Genomic DNA, 4296 nt, shown 5'->3' with positions numbered 1-4296 from the left:
AATTCAGTTTTGTCACAGAACAAGCAATGAAAAATTCGGTGATAGTGCAGCGACCTGTTTAAAATAGTTCTATTGGATATTAGTAGTGTATATGAGCGCGAACGAATCGTACAAACAAAAAAAGGGGTCAATAGGTTTCGCAGGATTTCCTCGGATAAGAAAATTACTAGTTCACCCGGACGGCGAGCCGATTCCCGGACTGTCCGGACGATAGCATAGTTTAGGATGTTTCAAATTTTTACAAGATTTTATTATTATTTATTGTGAAATTTTGCCGCCCCCACTACGGTACGCCACTGCGCTCAACGTTCGACGTTCACGTTTTAGAGATGAAAACTTCGGCCGCAACCTCTCTAATGACATATTATACAGTCCGATGAAGTGCAGTGGAAATAGATTATTTCAAGCGAATTTTCATCGATGATTTATTTACTTAATAAAACGACTAAATTATCACTAATAATGCTATTAAATTTCGTATAAAATATCGCTAAATTTTTAACATTTTTTATTAAAAAAATACTATACAAGTCGACCACCCCTATAACACAGTTGATTTTTCCGTTTTATATGAATTCCATGTTGTACGAGTCACTTAGATTTTACAAATACGTGAGCTGTTCACAGCCCGGCACACNAATTATAAAAATTCTGTAAGATTTTATAGTGTTTTTGTATCTATAAAAACTTTTTAAAACTTGAAATATATCAAGGGCCGGATTTAAACATGTGGTCCTAAGCTATAAAATACAAGATGTAATTCTTCCTTTACCAAATAATGGATAATGCATATTTATTAATTAAAATTACGATATCACGAATATCATCTCTTCTCATCCTCATCCTGTTACGTTTACAAAGGATGAGGAATATGCATATTTATTTATTTATTTATCGATTATTTTGAACAAGAACCGTAATTTGTTTTCATTTTATAGATTTATAAATTACATCCAAAAGGGGGCGTCTAATGAAATTCAGGGGGCGCTAGATTTGTTTGGTGTCTTCTGCTCTGGTGAGTTTTGTGGATTACGTTTATTTTTCGATTAAAATTTGACTCAAAATATAATTAAACTTGATAGAAGATGGCAAATATTCATTAATGATAACGTATTTGCAATTTAAATATCTTTTTTACGGTGAATTATTGATAAAATTCTAACGTCTGTTTGAAGTTGTTTGTGGTGTAAATTCTCTCAAATTATTGAAAATATTATTAATTTTCGCGTATTAAGTAATTTATTATTACTTATTATTGTAAAATATACAATATTATACAAAAATTAGCTAATTTTTGTTCGAATTTCATTAGCAATTGTACTTCGTCACACGGTATAAGTACGTCATTATTTAAAGTGCGCGCGCAACTTAATGTAAATTTTATTTATTAATGAGCGAAAAGCCACGTGCGGAATATGTTTTTGTAAGGAACTTTGTTTTCCGTTCTGTCATTGATATGTTTAGAAAATTGAAAATGGCTGAAATTAATTTTATAGGGTATAAATGTAAACATAAGTTATTTTTTGATGAAAAAAACAGTGAAAGCAATTTAAGATTATCCCTTGCTGGGCACAGAGTTGCCTCCAGCAGAGATTTTTTTCATCAGTTTTTTTTAATAGTTAGTTTTCTTTGTTTCCATCTTTGCTCAAATTTATATTTTCAGGCTTTTATAGTTGAGTAATTGTGTATGTAGATCAAATGTATGTCTGATTTGTGAGCCAATAGTGATTTTAAAACAGTAGGCAGGCAAAATAACATTGGTTGAATGATTATTAATTAATAATAATCTGTCTATATAAATTTGAACTGATGCATGTCTATTTGAGTATTATATGGAACAGCTGAACTGATTTCCTGTGAAACATTGCAGGTAGGCTCTTTTCCATTTCCAAAATCATTTTATTTTGAAAGCTTTGACTTTGAATTATGATACTATTTGCATGAGTTTTACACTTGGTTTCTTATCAGATCTTTTGCATAAATAGGAAGTTTAGTCCAGAGGTTGAATGGAAAAGTTGCTCATTGAAGTAAAATCATATAGTAAAACCCCTTCTTACTCTCACGTCATATAACTTGGACTAATTTTTTTTTTTTTTTGTTTTTTTGAAAAATTTGTATAGTAATTCAAAATTTCTTCACAATAGAAAAATTATAATTTAATTACAATTATAATTAATATTAAAAATTTATAATTATTAAGGATAGGTAAAATATTTATGAAAATGTCATATTTCATAATTTACAATTAAGATTTATAATTGATTAATGAATGTAATATTCTAGAAATATAGAAATATATTTATTAAAGCTTTCACATAAATTTAATTATAAAAATATGTTTGAGAAAAAGTAGTCAATTTTTAATTTTTTTTTACATAACTAATAATTTCATTTTTTACTATCATCAAAAATTGAATTTAAATTCTTCTATTTATTTAAAGATGGATCAGAGAATTCAGGCAGTTGCTGGATATTTGAAAAAAATAATTGTTTTTGGGAATCATATTCATTCTGAATCTCTAAGGTGATTTCAAATGTTTTATGTAAATATTTCTTGAACCGTCTTTTAAAATACATATGGTATTTTCAATGCATGCCAGAGCTGTCAGATATCTATTTTGAGTCTGATAAAAAAAACCATGGGAAATCCTTTTGTGATTTGATGAATTTACAACAATTTCTTAACCAAACGAACAATTTCATTCACAGAAATGATTTGACTAGTGGCAAGTGGGAACACTAGAACACACACATTTAGAATGTGCACAAATGTATGTGCTCATGCCATGCACACACAAGTCTATATGCTCCTTTATATGAGAGGTATGCTCTTATAAGTGAAGCAGGACATGTGTTTCAGAAATGTGAAAACGAGCCCTTTTCACATATAGAAAGGAAAATATGGTTTACTTTTCTACGTAGGGACTTATTTTGTGACTTTTCTACATGTGAGAATGTGCTAGGTCTCTGAGAATAGCTTAATGACAAATATAGTAAATGAGAAATTTGACATGGATCATGTTTTATCTTTCATATCATCCTCAAAGTTTAGACTTAATAACACAATAATTCACTATGGGACATAGCAAAAGCAAATTTCTTTATTTTACAACAATGGAAGCCCTAAACACACCTATCTGGGATTTTTTTTTATGATTTCCAACTTTCATTATGGGAATGGTATCCAGATTTGCATAGAGAATGGAAGGGAATATGTAGATGACTTTTAACTAGCATATGTAAATATTTTGTGTTGACTTTGTAATCTCAAATTAAATACTATCTTAATTAATTAATTAACTGTTATATGGATAGTGAAAATAACAATGATGTAATTTCTGAATTATTATACAGGGTGGGTAATAAGTAATGCTTTTTTGAAATTTAAAAAAATTTTAAATTTTATTGAACAGAAATTACATAAATACAACAACAAAAATACAATGATTAAATATTAATGAATTATGCAATATGCTTTGTGTTCAATTATGTGAGCGTTAAGGTGGCTTTTCTTTTCAGCTAGATTTATTACATCATCAATAAAAAGGAGGACAAGCTTTAGAAAAACTTTTTATTTATTTGAGTATGCATTTCAGACAATTATGTCCCTTTTCAACTCGTGTTACAACTATACGGGAAAAATTACATACAGGTTAGCATAAATTTATTGTAATGTTACAAAATTGTAAAAGATCATTAGGAAACTTACATGGATTATGAGAAATGCAGGAGTTGTAACATTAGATAAAATATGGATGGTAATTATTGATTAACATGGTTTATTATTAATGGACATGCTTAAAATGTTTCTCTTCATATTCAATACAATGCTGAACTCTGCTAGCAACACTTCTACAAACTTTTTGACACATTTTCATGGTAATTACAGAAAATTTCTCTGCAATTACTTGTTTTAATTCAGGAATTGTTTTTGGTTTGAGGCCGTAAACTTAATCCTTCAATAGATCCCACAAAAAGAAAGTCCGGTGGTGTTAGGTCTGGTGATCGTGATGGCCACTCAGTAGGTCCTTGTCATCCTATCCATCTCTCCTCAAAATTTTGATTTAACCATTCTCAAACATTTAAAGAAAAGATACAGTATAAGATATATCAAAAATAATCTAAATATATAAAATTGCTTGTCCTGACTGACTCACTCATTCATTCACTGATTCATCATCGGCCAGAGCAAACCGCTTAACCTAAAGAGGTGAAATTTGGTACACAGTTAGGGTACGTCATGGAAACGCACACTAAGAAAGGATTTTTCGAAATTCCAACGCGGGGGGGTGAGGG

General features: G+C 29.5%; 1 protein-coding gene across 1 annotated transcript in view; it reads left to right on the top strand.

The window, feature by feature from the left end:
* The first annotated feature begins 965 nt into the window (after positions 1–965).
* LOC111640900 (protein AMN1 homolog) overlaps positions 966–4296 on the top strand; it is a 22537-nt gene continuing 19206 nt past the window's right edge. Inside the window, exon 1 of the mRNA XM_023386993.1 lies at positions 966–1015. The gene's annotated coding sequence lies outside the window, so the exon portion shown is untranslated. The remainder of the gene's footprint in view (positions 1016–4296) is intronic.

The sequence above is a fragment of the Centruroides sculpturatus genome, unplaced genomic scaffold (genome assembly GCF_000671375.1).
Source record: "Centruroides sculpturatus isolate CEXI.00-Female unplaced genomic scaffold, Cexi_2.0 scaffold1467, whole genome shotgun sequence".
In the NCBI taxonomy this organism is placed as follows: Eukaryota; Metazoa; Arthropoda; class Arachnida; order Scorpiones; family Buthidae; genus Centruroides; species Centruroides sculpturatus.
Note: the sequence above shows the minus strand (reverse complement) of the source record. Positions and strands in the feature narration are given on the sequence as shown.